The following is a 16,270-nucleotide window of genomic DNA, read 5'->3' as shown; positions in this document are numbered from 1 at the left end:
TCTGTGCTCGGCAGCCAATCATTTCTAACCTTTGTAAAAAAAAAAAAAATACGGGAAACATTTGTAGCAAACAATTAGGCCACGCCCCCACATCTATGGGCACCCCTAGTGCGAAGGTAACTCCTTCCACATGACCCTTTACTGCAGCTGTGATCTTTGGAGGTAGAGGAGTAGCTGCACAGAGGAACCAGGAAGTCACATGTCTGTCCCCCGGCAATAGTGTACTAAGTATCATTACAAAAAGTCACATGTCTGTCCCCTCCCCCCGGCAATAGTGCACAATGTATCATTACAAAAAGTCACACAACTCCGCCCGGGAAGTCACAAGGTGTACAATGTATCACTACAGGAAGTCACATGTCTGTCCCCCCCCCCCCCCTTGCAGCGCTGGAGTCCTGGGTTCGAATCCCACCAAGGACAACATCTGCAAGGAGTTTGTATGTTCTCCCCGTGTTTGCGTGGGTTTCCTCCAGGTACTCTGGTTTCCTCCCACATTCCAAAGACATACTGATAGGGAATTTAGATTGTGAGCCCCATCGGGGACAGTGATGAAAATGTGTGCAAACTGTAAAGCGCTGCGGAATATGTTAGCGGCGCGCTATATAAAAATAAAGATTAAATGTTTGTCCCCCCGGCAATGGTGTACAATGTATCAGCACCGGAAGTCATATGTCTGTCCCCCCCCCCCGGGTAATGATGTACAATGTATCATTATGGAAAGTCAAATGTTTATCTCCCCGGCAATGGTGTACATTGTATCAATACGGGAATTCACATGTCTGTCCCCCCTCCCAAATTGCCCAAAGCCCGGCTGTACAATCTCTCCGGCCCTGAGCGGGCTGCTATGAAGGACTATATCTCTGAGAGCCTCCGTAAAGGGCATATACGGCCATCTGTCTCTCCCGTGGCAGCGGGGTTCTTTTTTGTAAAAAAGAAGGATGGTGGTTTACGCCCATGCCTCGATTTTCGAGAACTGAATAAAATAACCATAAGAAACGCCTACCCTCTCCCACTGATACCTGATTTGTACAATCAATTGTCGGGGGCCAGGTGGTTCTCTAAGTTGGACCTCAGGGGAGCATACAATCTCATCCGTATGCGGGAGGGGGATGAATGGAAAACTGCGTTTCTCACCTCTGAGGGTCTGTTTGAAAATTTGGTTATGCCCTTCGGTTTGACTACCGCACCAGCGGTATTCCAGAATTTCTTTAACCATGTTTTTTCTGATTTTATTGGACGTTTTGTAGTTGTTTATCTTGACGATATACTTATATATTCTTCTGATAGACAAAGTCATATGGGTCATCTTCATGCGGTTCTCCAGAGGCTCAGGGAGAACTCACTCTTTGCCAAATTGGAGAAGTGTTCATTTTTTACTCAAGAAGTGTCCTTTCTAGGGGTCATCCTGTCCGCTGAGGGGTTTCGTATGGACCCTAGGAAGGTACAGGCCATTGTGGATTGGGTGCAACCCAGAGATCTCAAGGGTCTTCAGCGATTTCTGGGTTTCGCCAATTATTATAAAAAATTCATCAAGGGGTTCTCTCAAGTGGTCAAACCCCTCACTGATCTCACCCAAAAGGGAGCGGATCTTAAAAACTGGTCAGCTCCAGCTGTGGCGGCGTTTTCTTTGTTAATTAAACGTTTCATGACTGCTCCGGTACTGGTGCAACCTGACTTGTCTAAACCATTCATCGTAGAAGTGGATGCCTCTGAGGTGGGAGTGGGGGCTGTGTTGTCCCAGGGGCCCACCACATTAACAAACTTAAGACCCTGTGCCTTCTTTTCTAAAAAAATTTTCCTCTGCTGAAAGGAATTATAATGTGGGTAACCGAGAGTTGTTGGCCATTAAATTGGCTTTTGAAGAATGGAGGCATTTTTTGGAGGGGGCTGTCCATCGTATCACTGTCATTACAGATCACAAGAATCTGTCTTACATCGAATCTGCCAAACGTCTGACTCCGAGACAGGCAAGGTGGTCACTTTTTTTTTTTCCCCTATTTCAGTTTTCCATCACTTTCAGACCAGGTTCCAAGAATGTGAAGGCGGATGCCTTGTCTCGCAGCCTAGATCCGGTATCGCCTCCGGAGCCTCCTTCCTCCATTCTTCAGCGCGGGGTGGTGGTGGCTTTGGTGTCCCAGAGATTGGAGCAGGAGATTTGTGAGGCCCAATCTCTTGCTCCCCCGTCCATACCTGAAAATAAGCTCTTTGTGCCTGTCCAGTATCGGTTAAGGGTGCTTCGGGAGTTCCACGACTCAGCTCTGAGTGGGCATCCAGGAATCTCGGCCACTCGTAAAGCCATCACTAGGCTATTCTGGTGGCCCTCGTTGACTTCTGACGTCACTGGTTTTGTGTCCTCCTGTGGAACTTGTGCCCGCGCTAAAGCCTCCCACAACCGGCCGGCCGGGGAATTGGTGCCACTGCCAATTCCGGATAGACCGTGGACTCACCTGTCCATGGATTTTATCACCGATCTCCCACCCTCTAATGGCAAAACCGTGATCTGGGTAGTTGTGGATAGGTTCAGTAAACAAGCACATTTTGTACCCTTAACGGGCCTTCCTAATGCTGAGACTCTATCTAAGCTATTCATTGAGCATGTGATTCGGTTGCATGGTGTGCCTGTCAGTGTGGTGTCTGATAGAGGGGTGCAATTCGTGTCAAAATTCTGGAGAGCTTTTTGTAAAAGGCTGGGCATCAGGACCAATCAGTCTTTAGAGCAGATCCTGCGGTGTCTTGTCACATCCAGACAGGATGATTGGTGCTCTATGATACCTATGGCGGAATTCGCCTTCAATAATCGTGTCAATCAGTCTACTGGTACTTCTCCTTTCTTCTGCAACTATGGGTTTCACCCTCATTTTGGTGAATTCTCCAGACTAGATTCGGAGTGTCCAGGGGCTGATTCAGCCTTTTTGCGGTTGGAGGAGGTTTGGAGGGAAGTTCAGAGAAACATTGGGGAGGCTCAGGGCAAATATAATTTTTTTGCAGATAAACGACTCTCGGTGCGGCCGACTTATCAGGTGGGGGATAAGGTATGGTTATCCACCAAAAACATAAGGCTGAGAATTCCCTTTGCTAAGTTGGGTCCCAAGTTTATTGGTCCGTATGAGATTTTAGAGGTGATTAATCCTGTGGTCTTTCGCCTGCGGTTGCCTCCGTCATTACGGATTCCTAATGTGTTCCATAAAGCGCTTCTGAAGCCGTCGGTGCCTTCCTCTGACGAGTCTCCCTCGCACCCGCCGCCTGTTATGGTAGATGGGCAGACCGAGTACGAGGTGGAACAGGTGGTGGATTCTCGTATGCTCCGTCGTTCACTTCAGTACTTGGTCCATTGGAAAGGATACGGTCCTGAGGATCGGTCATGGGTGCCGGCACGTTCGGTCCATGCGGATCGGTTGGTCCGGGCCTTTCACGCTCGTCATCCAGGGAAGCCTGGAGGTCCAGTGGCCCCCCCATTGAGAGGGGGGTACTGTCATGGTCCAGTCCGGAGTTTATCTTCTGCCGTCTTCACTCCGGACTGGTCATGCGGGGGTTAATCTCCTCAGCCTCGTTCTGGAGCTAGCTGGGCTATTTCAATCCCTCACAGCCTGCTGACCAGTGTTAGTGATAGCTCAAGCTTGCAGTTTAGAGCCGCTGACCCTTGTACCCTGGTGATCCTCCTGCCTTTGACTGATATTCACGTGTATGACCCGGACTGATTTCTGACCCCGTCTCTTGGTATTCGTCTCTGCTGTTACGTTCCCTCTCTGGCATCTGACTCCCTGGCTTGTACCCCGACCACGTATTTCGTCTCACGTTTTGGACCCCGTGCTCATGTTCTGGCTTTCTGACTCTCGGCTTTGGTATTTTGACTACGTGTATTGCTGCTCCTTCTGGTACATCTGCTCCTGTTAGTTTCTGACTCGGTTCGTCTGACTATTCTTTCTCGTTACCTGTGGCACCTGTGCTGTTGCTCAGGGTTGCTGCTCTTAGTGTATAACCTCTCTTTCCTCACCAGCTCCCCCTGGTGGAGGTTTCACTACAGGAGACATGTGACTTCCCGCAATGATGCATTGTATAGCATTGACAGGGAGGGGGGGTTCGGACAGATATGTGACTTCCTGTATAGTGCAGGAAGATGTAATGACCCCCTCCCCCATGATGTACAATGTATCACTGCAGGAAGGTGTAATGACCCCCTCCCCCATGATGTACAATGTATCACTGCAGGAAGATGTAATGACCCCCTCCCCCATGATGTACAATGTATCACTGCAGGAAGATGTAATGACCCCCTCCCCCATGATGTACAATGAATCACTGCAGGAAGGTGTAATGACCCCCTCCCCCATGATGTACAATGTATCACTGCAGGAAGGTGTAATGACCCCCTCCCCATGATGTACAATGTATCACTGCAGGAAGGTGTAATGACCCCCCCTCTCCCATGATGTACAATGTATCACTGCAGGAAGGTGTAATGACCCCCCCCTCTCCCATGATGTACAATGTATCACTGCAGGAAGGTGTAATGACCCCCTCCCCCATGATGTACAATGTATCACTGCAGGAAGGTGTAATGACCCCCCTCCCCATTATGTACAATGTATCACTGCATGAAGGTGTAATGACCCCCTCCCCCATGATGTACAATGTATCACTGCAGGAAGGTGTAATGACCCCCCCCTCCCATGATGTACAATGTATCACTGCAGGAAGATGTAATGACCCCCCCCTCTCCCATGATGTACAATGTATCACTGCAGGAAGATGTAATGACCCCCCCCTCTCCCATGATGTACAATGTATCACTGCAGGAAGATGTAATGACCCCCTCCCCCATGATGTACAATGTATTACTGAAGGAAGGTGTAATGACCCCCCTCCCCATGATGTACAATGTATTACTGCAGGAAGGTGTAATGACCCCCCTCCCCATGATGTACAATGTATTACTGCAGGAAGGTGTAATGACCCTCTCCCCATGATGTACAATGTATCACTGCAGGAAGGTGTAATGACCCCCTCCCCATGATGTACAATGTATCACTGTAGGAAGGTGTAATGACCCCCCTCCCCATGATGTACAATGTATCACTGCAGGAAGGTGTAATGACCCCCTCCCCCATGATGTACAATGTATCACTGCAGGAAGGTGTAATGACCCCCCTCCCCATGATGTACAATGTATCACTGCAGGATGGTGTAATGACCCCCTCCCCCATGATGTACAATGTATCACTGCAGGAAGGTGTAATGACCCCCTCCCCCATGATGTACAATGTATCACTGCAGGAAGGTGTAATGACCCCCTCCCCCATGATGTACAATGTAACACTGCCGGAAGGTGTAATGACCCCCTCCCCCATGATGTACAATGTATCACTGCAGGAAGGTGTAATGACCCCCTCCCCCATGATGTACAATGTATCACTGCAGGAAGGTGTAATGACCCCCTCCCCCATGATGTACAATGTATCACTGCAGGAAGATGTAATGACCCCCTCCCCCATGATGTACAATGTATCACTGCAGGAAGGTGTAATGACCCCCCCTCCCATGATGTACAATGTATCACTGCAGGAAGGTGTAATGACCCCCCTCCCCCATGATGTACAATGTATCACTGCAGGAAGATGTAATGACCCCCTCCCCCATGATGTACAATGTATCACTGCAGGAAGGTGTAATGACCCCCCTCCCCATGATGTACAATGTATCACTGCAGGAAGGTGTAATGACCCCCCCTCTCCCATGATGTACAATGTATCACTGCAGGAAGGTGTAATGACCCCCCTCCCCCATGATGTACAATGTATCACTGCAGGAAGATGTAATGACCCCCTCCCCCATGATGTACAATGTATCACTGCAGGAAGATGTAATGACCCCCTCCCCCATGATGTACAATGTATTACTGCAGGAAGGTGTAATGACCCCCCCTCTCCCATGATGTACAATGTATCACTGCAGGAAGGTGTAATGACCCCCCTCCCCCATGATGTACAATGTATCACTGCAGGAAGATGTAATGACCCCCTCCCCCATGATGTACAATGTATTACTGCAGGAAGGTGTAATGACCCCCCCCTCTCCCATGATGTACAATGTATCACTGCAGGAAGGTGTAATGACCCCCCTCCCCCATGATGTACAATGTATCACTGCAGGAAGATGTAATGACCCCCTCCCCCATGATGTACAATGTATCACTGCAGGAAGGTGTAATGACCCCCCCTCTCCCATGATGTACAATGTATCATTGCAGGAAGATGTAATGACCCCCTCCCCCATGATGTACAATGTATTACTTCAGGAAGGTGTAATGACCCCCCTCCCCATGATGTACAATGTATTACTGCAGGAAGGTGTAATGACCCCCCTCCCCCATGATGTACAATGTATCACTGCAGGAAGATGTAATGACCCCCTCCCCCATGATGTACAATGTATTACTGCAGGAAGGTGTAATGACCCCCCCTCTCCCATGATGTACAATGTATCACTGCAGGAAGGTGTAATGACCCCCCTCCCCCATGATGTACAATGTATCACTGCAGGAAGATGTAATGACCCCCTCCCCCATGATGTACAATGTATCACTGCAGGAAGGTGTAATGACCCCCTCCCCCATGATGTACAATGTATCACTGCAGGAAGGTGTAATGACCCCCCCCCTCCCATGATGTACAATGTATCACTGCAGGAAGGTGTAATGACCCCCCTCCCCCATGATGTACAATGTATCACTGCAGGAAGATGTAATGACCCCCTCCCCCATGATGTACAATGTATTACTGCAGGAAGGTGTAATGACCCCCCTCCCCATGATGTACAATGTATTACTGCAGGAAGGTGTAATGACCCCCCTCCCCCATGATGTACAATGTATCACTGCAGGAAGATGTAATGACCCCCTCCCCCATGATGTACAATGTATTACTGCAGGAAGGTGTAATGACCCCCCCTCTCCCATGATGTACAATGTATCACTGCAGGAAGGTGTAATGACCCCCCCTCTCCCATGATGTACAATGTATCACTGCAGGAAGGTGTAATGACCCCCCTCCCCCATGATGTACAATGTATCACTGCAGGAAGGTGTAATGACCCCCTCCCCCATGATGTACAATGTATCACTGCAGGAAGGTGTAATGACCCCCCCCTCTCCCATGATGTACAATGTATCACTGCAGGAAGGTGTAATGACCCCCCTCCCCCATGATGTACAATGTATCACTGCAGGAAGGTGTAATGACCCCCCTCCCCCATGATGTACAATGTATCACTGCAGGAAGATGTAATGACCCCCTCCCCCATGATGTACAATGTATCACTGCAGGAAGATGTAATGACCCCCCCTCTCCCATGATGTACAATGTATCACTGCAGGAAGGTGTAATGACCCCCCTCCCCCATGATGTACAATGTATCACTGTAGGAAGATGTAGTGACCCCCTCCCCCATGATGTACAATGTATCACTGCAGGAAGATGTAATGACCCCCCCTCTCCCATGATGTACAATGTATCACTGCAGGAAGGTGTAATGACCCCCTCCCCCATGATGTACAATGTATCACTGCAGGAAGGTGTAATGACCCCCTCCCCCATGATGTACAATGTATCACTGCAGGAAGATGTAATGACCCCCTCCCCCATGATGTACAATGTATCACTGCAGGAAGATGTAATGACCCCCTCCCCCATGATGTACAATGTATCACTGCAGGAAGGTGTAATGACCCCCTCCCCCATGATGTACAATGTATCACTGCAGGAAGGTGTAATGACCCCCCCCTCCCATGATGTACAATGTATCACTGCAGGAAGGTGTAATGACCCCCCTCCCCCATGATGTACAATGTATCACTGCAGGAAGATGTAATGACCCCCTCCCCCATGATGTACAATGTATTACTGCAGGAAGGTGTAATGACCCCCCTCCCCATGATGTACAATGTATTACTGCAGGAAGGTGTAATGACCCCCCTCCCCCATGATGTACAATGTATCACTGCAGGAAGATGTAATGACCCCCTCCCCCATGATGTACAATGTATTACTGCAGGAAGGTGTAATGACCCCCCCTCTCCCATGATGTACAATGTATCACTGCAGGAAGGTGTAATGACCCCCCCCTCTCCCATGATGTACAATGTATCACTGCAGGAAGGTGTAATGACCCCCCTCCCCCATGATGTACAATGTATCACTGCAGGAAGGTGTAATGACCCCCTCCCCCATGATGTACAATGTATTACTGCAGGAAGGTGTAATGACCCCCTCCCCCATGATGTACAATGTATCACTGCAGGAAGGTGTAATGACCCCCTCCCCCATGATGTACAATGTATCACTGCAGGAAGGTGTAATGACCCCCTCCCCCATGATGTACAATGTATCACTGCAGGAAGGTGTAATGACCCCCCTCCCCCATGATGTACAATGTATTACTGCAGGAAGGTGTAATGACCCCCTCTCCCATGATGTACAATGTATCACTGCAGGAAGATGTAATGACCCCCTCCCCCATGATGTACAATGTATCACTGCAGGAAGGTGTAATGACCCCCTCCCCCATGATGTACAATGTATCACTGCAGGAAGATGTAATGACCCCCTCCCCCATGATGTACAATGTATTACTGCAGGAAGGTGTAATAACCCACAACTCCTTGATCTCAGGTTTAGCTGTTACACAACCCTTGGGGCGCGGCTCAGATAATAACCACGTGTTTATGTTTATTCTTCCTCTGGTAACAGTGAGATATGGAGGAGGTGACTAATGGCCCCATGTCACCTTGTACAAGGAAGAATTGCCCCCATGTAAATTAGAAGATCACCCCTGCAGTCTTGTGATTTCAGTGGAGACAACTCCCATCGTGCTCTTGTGCTGTTATTGAGAAATGGTATAGGATGTAGTTACATCACTGCCTCGTGACAATAGCTGCAATCTCTGGTGAAACTCTGACCCCCGCAGAAGGGAAAATGTCATGAATGTCCAGATGTCATCACAGTCATATACATATTACCAGAATTCACCGACCCGACCCTGGCACCGTGCGTGAAACTGCTGCACCCCATCCACCTCCACCTGTACGCATCATATATTACTGTACAATGACACCGCATCCACCTCCACCCGCAGGTATCATATATTACCGTACAATGGTACCACATCCACCTGCAGGTATCATGCAGTTCCTTAAAAAACTATTCATACTCCATGAAGTTTTCCATATGTTTTTACGTTACACTCACAAACTTAAATTTAAGTATTTGTGAAGTGTAAGGAAACACATGGCTTTCTAATTATTGTAAAAATATAAATCTGAAAATTGTGACATGCATTTGTATGCACCCCCTGTAGTCTGATACCCCTAAATAAAATCCTGAGTATCCACTTGCAGCCAAAAGTCACATAATCAGTACATTGAGTCCACCTGTGTGTAATTTCTTCTCAGTATAACTGCAGCTGTTCTGTGAAGACCTCATAGGGATTTTTTTTTTAAAACATTACGAATCAAACAGCATCATGAAAACCAATGAACACACCATACAGGTTAGGGATAAAGTTGTGGAGAAGAGTAAAGCTGAGTTAGGTTATAAAAAATAGTCTAAGCTCTGAAGATCTCATGAAGCACTGTTCAATCCATCATCCAGAAATGGAATGAGTATGGAGCAGCTGCCGAGATCTACAGCTCAGGTGAGAGGATATGTCCACAGGCCAACTATTATTTGTATACTCCACAAATCTGACCCTTATGGAAGAGTGGCACAAGAAAAGACATTTTTGAAAGAAAGCCATAAGAGGTCCTGTTTGCAGTTTTCAAAAAGACATATAGGGGACACAGCCAGTATGTAGAAAAAGGTGCACTGTCAGATGAGACCAAGGGAGAATTTTTTTGGGCTAATTGCAAAAGGCTATGTGCGGTGGAAAACCAACACAGCACAACACCCTGAAAACATCATCCCCACCGTCACACATGGTGGTGGGAGAATCATGCTGTGGGGAGGCTTTTCTTCAGCAGGGTCAGAAAAGCAGGTCAGAGTTTATGGAAAGATGGAAGGAGTCAAGTACAGGGCAATCCTGGAGGAAAACCTGTTAGAGGTTGAAAAAGACTTGAGATTGGGGCATAGGTTCTCCTTCCAGCAGGACAACGACCCTAAACATCCTGCCAGAATTACAATGGATGGTTTAGAGCAAAGTATATTCATGTGTGTGAATGGCCCCATCACAGTCCAGACCGAAATCCCATTGAGAATTTGTGACAAGACACGGAAATTGCTGTTCACAGACATCTCCATCCAATCTCACTGACCGTGAGTGAGTGTGCAAAGAAGAATGGGAAAAAATGTCACCTCCAGCTGTGCAGAGCTGGTAGAAACAGACACCAAAGGACTTGCAGCAGTAATTGCAGTGAAAGGTGGTCCTACAAAATATTGACTCAGGGGACTGAATACAAATGCACCTCGCAATTTTCAGATTTATATTTTTAAAATAATTAGCTTACAATGTCACCGTATCCACCGCCACCCGCGTCTATCATAAATTACCGTACAATGTCACCGTATCCACCTCCACCGTGTATCATATATTACCGTAAATCTCACCGTATCCACCTCCACCCGCGTGTATCCTATATTAGAATAAACAAATACACACCGGCGCTACAAATACACAGTCAATCAAAAAGCTGCTGGCACACCTGGCAGAGTGAGTGTGCTCTCCGCCACTAGAAAACACAACTGGAACTGAACTGAAAGTGGCCGCGCTTAAAGCAATGTGTTACCTTTGAGGAAGGGGGACGGTTCCCCCGAAACGCGTCAGGATTGGCCCTTGCACATGTCCGTCTTGTACGGACCGGTGACGTCACCGCCCACACGTCACGCCCCTCGTTCACCACGCCACTGTTCGGCGGCGCCATCGGCCGTGGCTGCCTGCCGCTCTGGGGTACACGTTCCCTTGTGGGGAGCTGTTTCTTTTGCAAACGGGAGGACGCTCCCTGGATTTGCTTCAGTCTTCTATGCTTAGTGGCCCTTCTTTTTATCCACTTGTGACTTCAAGAGCATTATGTTCATCAACAGCCAGTCTTCATAACAGTGAGTAACGTCATCTGCTTTTTGGCTGTATGCATTTGCATTCTACATTTTAAAGTCCTACCGCCATTTCCAGTTTGGTTGCATTTTTATTACACAGTGCTTTAAGCGCGGCCACTTTCAGTTCAGTTCCAGTTGTATATCATATATTACCATACAATGCCACCGTATCCACCTCCACCCACGTGTATCATATATTACCGTACAATGTCACTGTATCCACCTCGACCCGCGTGTATCATATTACCGTACAATGTCACCATATTCACCTCCACCAATATGTATCATATATTACCATACAATGCCACCGTATCCACCTCCACCCACGTGTATCATATATTACCGTACAATGTCACCGTATCCACCTCCACCAACATGTATCATATATTACCGTACAATCTCACCGTATCCACCTCCACCCGCGTGTATCATATATTACCGTACAATGTCACCGTATCCACTTCCACCCACGTGTATCATATATTACCGTAAAATCGCACCGTATCCACCTCCACCCACGTGTATCATATATTACCGTAAAATCGCACCGTATCCACCTCCACCAATATGTATCATATATTACCGTACAATGTCACTGTATCCACCTCCACCCACGTGTATCATATATTACCGTACAATGTCACCATATCCACCTCCACCAATATGTATCATATATTACCGTACAATGTCACTGTATCCACCTCCACCCACGTGTATCATATATTACCGTACAATGTCACCATATCCAACTCCACCAATATGTATCATATATTATCATACAATGCCACCGTATCCACCTCCACCCGCGTGAATCATATATTACCGTACAATGTCACTGTATCCACCTCCACCCACGTGTATCATATATTACCGTACAATGTCACCATATCCAACTCCACCAATATGTATCATATATTACCATACAATGCCACCGTATCCACCTCCACCCACATGTATCATATATTACCGTACAATCGCACCGTATCCACCTCCACCAATATGTATCATATATTACCGTACAATGTCACCATATCCACCTCCACCAACATGTATCATATATTACCGTACAATCGCACCGTATCCACCTCCACCAATATGTATCATATATTACCATACAATGTCACCGTATCCACCTCCACCCACATGTATCATATATTACCGTACAATCGCACCGTATCCACCTCCACCAATATGTATCATATATTACCGTACAATGTCACCATATCCACCTCCACCAACATGTATCATATATTACCATACAATGTCACCGTATCCACCTCCACCCGCGTGTATCATATATTACCGTACAATGCCACCGTAACCACCTCCACCAACATGTATCATATATTACCGTACAATGCCACCATATCCACCTCCACCAACATGTATCTTATATTACTGTACAATCTCACGGTATCCACCTCCACCCGCGTGTATCATATAGTACAGTACAATGGCACATGTGGCTTGTGTCTCAATCACAGGGCAGCATTAGAAAGCAGAGGTGTGTGGCTGATGAGGTGACGATCAACAGCATCAACTTGATTCCTCTTGAGACTTCATTATTGACTGGAATAAACATCTGGGACTCGGGGAATCGCGATTGCGGGAAATGCAAGTGAACAATAAGACCGCACCAGCACAAGCCAGGCAGCGCTCAACAGATCCACCAACCCCCTACAACTACTGACCCAACTGGCCCTAACCCCCTCCAACTTCATGGTTACTGACCCTGTTGCCTTCTAAGGTTCTGGGTTATGGGGAGAGGGTGGGGTTCAGGTTTATCCCTCAATAACTTTATATCTGGCCATTTCGGGGGATAAGACCTCTGAGGGGCCCTTATCTTGACACGTCTAATAGGGCCCTGATAGTGTTCATGGTTGCAGGAAGGCGCAGGTCTCATCCCAATCCTCTACTGCTCCTCCTGTCAGTCTGCACTATAGTCCTGGAGGGGGCAGTATTACACTCGCTGACAGGCAAAAGCCCCCCTCCCACACTGCTGTCATGGCAGCCCTACTACCATTAATGCAGCGTTTGACAGCCGTTGTTAAGAGCAAGGATAGGACTTTCATACAGTCACATGACCCTGCTTCTGGGAAACCACTGTGACAACACTGCAGCTCTGTGAGGACGCAATCCACAAACTGTGTCACAACAGCAACAGTATCCACACAGAGACAATAGAAGTAGTGGTACTGCATGGGGTCCATGGAGAGAGGCTAGGAATAGTAGTACTGTGCAGTAGAGAATATGAGTAGCGGTACTGAGCGGTGTCCAGAGACAATAGGAGCAGTGGTTCTGGGCAGTGTCCAAAGAAAAGAGTAGTAGTACTGTGTGGGGTCCAAGGAGAGAGAATAGGGGTAGTCGTACTGTGCAGTGTCTAGAGAGAATATATGAGTAGTGGAACTGTGCAGTGTCCATAAAATATAGGACTAGTGGTACTGTGCATTGTCCAGAGACAATAAGAACAGTGGTATTGTGCAGTGCCCTGAGAAATTAGGAGCAGTGGTACTGTGCGGTATCCAGAGACAATAGGAGTAGTGCTACTGTGCAGTGTCCAGAGACAATAAGAGCAATGGTACTGTGCGGTATCCATGGAGAGAGAATAGATGTAGTTGTATTGTGCGGTATCCCGAGACAATAAGAGCAGTTGTACTGTGCGGTATCCCGAGGCAATAAGAGCAGTTGTACTGTGCGGTATCCAGAGATAATAGGAGCAGTGATATTGTGCGGTGTCCAGAGACAATAGAGCAGTGGTATTTTGCGGAGTCCTGAGACATTAGGAGTAGTGGTACTATGCGTTGTGTCCAGAGAAAATAGGAGTGCTGGTATTGTGCGGTGTCCAGAGAGAATAGTAATGGTACTGTGCAGAGACAAGAGAGAATAGGAGCAGTAGTACTGTGCGGTGTCCAGAAAGAATGGGAGCAGTGGTACTGTGCAGTGTCCAGAGAGAATAGGAGTAGTAGTACTGTGCGGTGTCCAGAGAGAATAGTAATGGTACTGTGCAGAGACAAGAGAGAATAGGAGCAGTGGTACTGTGTGGTGTCCAGAGAGAATAGGAGCAGTGGTACTGTGTGGTGTCCAGAGAGAATAGGAGCAGTGGTACTGTGTGGTGTCCAGGGAGAGAGAATAGGATCAGTGGTACTGTGCGGTGTCCAGAGCCAAGAGGAGCAGTGGTACTGTGCGGTGTTCAGAGACAGTAGGAGCAGTGGTACTGTGAGTTGTCCAGAGAGAACAGGAGCACTGGTACTGTGTGGTGTCCAGAGAGAATAGGAACAGTGGTACTGTGCTGTGTCCAGAGACAATAGGACCAGTTGTACTGTGCGGTGTCCTGAGACAATAAAAGCAATGGTACTGCGTGGTGTCCAGAGAGAATAGGAACAGTGGTACTGTGCGCTGTCCATGGAGAGAGAATAGGAGCAGTGGTACTGTGCAGTGTCCAGAGACAATAGGAGCAGTGGTACTGTGCGGTGTCCAGAGAGAATAGGAGTAGTGTTATTGTGCGGTGTCCAGAGACAATAGAAGCAATGGTACTGTGCGTTGTCCAGGGAGCGAGAACAGTGGTACCAAGCGGTTTCCAGAGACAATAGGAGCAGTGGTACTGTGCGATGTCCATGAAGAGAGAATAGGAGCAGTGGTACTGTGCGGTGTCCATAGAGAAAACAGGAGCAGTGGTACTGTGCGGTGCCCAAAGAGAAAATGAGTAGTGATACTGTGCGGTGTCCATGGAGAGAGAATTTGGAGTAGTAGTACTGTGCGATGTCCAGAGAGATTAGGAGTAGTGGTACTGTGCAGTGTCTAGAGTGAATAGGAGTAGTAGTACTGTGCGGCGTCCATGGAGAGCGAACAGGAGTAATAGTATATTAATATCAAATTGCAGAGAACCTCAGATAAACCCACGCTAGAGAAGTCTTGCTTTTCTAGAGAGGGTTTATTTGGGGTTCTCTAAGATTTGAAAATTTATGTATCCCCACAAAGCCTGTATGCCCTCAAATGTATGATTTAAAGGAGTAATAGTACTCTGCAGTATCCAGAGAGAATAGTAGTAGTAATGTGCAGTGTTCACAAAGAATAGACATAGTAGTACTGTGCGTGTCCAGAGACAATAGGAGTAGCAGTACTGTGCGGGGTCCATGGAGAGAGAATAGGAGTGATAGTACTGTGCGATGTCCAGAGAGAATAGGACCAGTGGTACTGTGCAGTGTCCAGAGAAAATAGGAGCAGTGGTACTGTGCAGTGTCCAGAGAAAATAGGAGCAGTGGTACTGTGCGGTGTCCAGAGAGAATAGGAGCAGTGGTACTGTTTGGTGTCCAGGGAGAGAGGATAGGATCAGTGGTACTGTGCGGTGCCCAGAGACAATAGGAGCAGTGGTACTGTGCGGTGTCCAGAGACAATAGGAGCAGTGGTACAGTGTGGTGTCCAGAGAGAATAGGAGTAGTGGTACTGTGCGGTGTCCAGAGAGAATAGGAGCAGTGGTACAATGTGGTGTCCAGAGAGAATAGGAGTATTGGTACTGTGCGGTGTCCAGAGAGAATAGGAGCAGTGGTACAGTGTGGTGTCCAGAGAGAATAGGAGTAGTGGTACTGTGCGGTGTCCAGAGAGAATAGGAGCAGTGGTATTGTGTGGTGTCCAGAGAGAATAGGAGCAGTGGTACTGTGTGGTGTTCAGGGAGAGAGAATAGGATTAGTGGTACTGTGCGGTGTCCAGAGAGAATAGGAGCAGTGGTACAGTGTGGTGTCCAGAGAGAATAGGAGTAGTGGTACTGTGCGGTGTCCAGAGAGAATAGGAGCAGTGGTACTGTGCGGTGTCTAGAGAGAATAGGAGCAGTGGTACTGTGTGGTGTTCAGGGAGAGAGAATAGGATTAGTGGTACTGTGCGGTGTCCAGAGACAATAGGAGCAGTGGTACTGTGCGGTGTCCAGAGAGAATAGGAGCAGTGGTACTGTGTGGTGTCCAGAGAGAATAGGAACAGTGGTACTGTGCAGTGTCCAGAGAGAATAGAAGCAGTGGTAGTGTGCTTTGTCCATGGAGAGAGAATAGGATCAGTGGTACTGTGCTGTGTCCTGAGACAATAGGAGCAGTGGTACTGTGCGGTGTCCTGAGACAATAGAAGCAATGGTACTGCGTGGTGTCCAGAGAGAATAGGAACAGTGGTACTGTGTGCTGTCCATGGAGAGAGAATAGGAGCAG

At 47.8% G+C, this 16,270-nt stretch overlaps 1 protein-coding gene across 2 annotated transcripts in view; it reads right to left on the bottom strand.

Moving 5' to 3' along the window:
* STOM (stomatin) overlaps positions 1-16,270 on the bottom strand; it is a 53,808-nt gene that overhangs the window by 16,845 nt on the left and 20,693 nt on the right. The gene's annotated exons all lie outside the window — the stretch shown is intronic.

Source organism: Dendrobates tinctorius, unplaced genomic scaffold (assembly GCF_039654945.1).
Source record: "Dendrobates tinctorius isolate UK_male_01 unplaced genomic scaffold, ASM3965494v1 ptg000013l, whole genome shotgun sequence".
Taxonomy (NCBI): Eukaryota; Metazoa; Chordata; class Amphibia; order Anura; family Dendrobatidae; genus Dendrobates; species Dendrobates tinctorius.
Note: the sequence above shows the minus strand (reverse complement) of the source record. Positions and strands in the feature narration are given on the sequence as shown.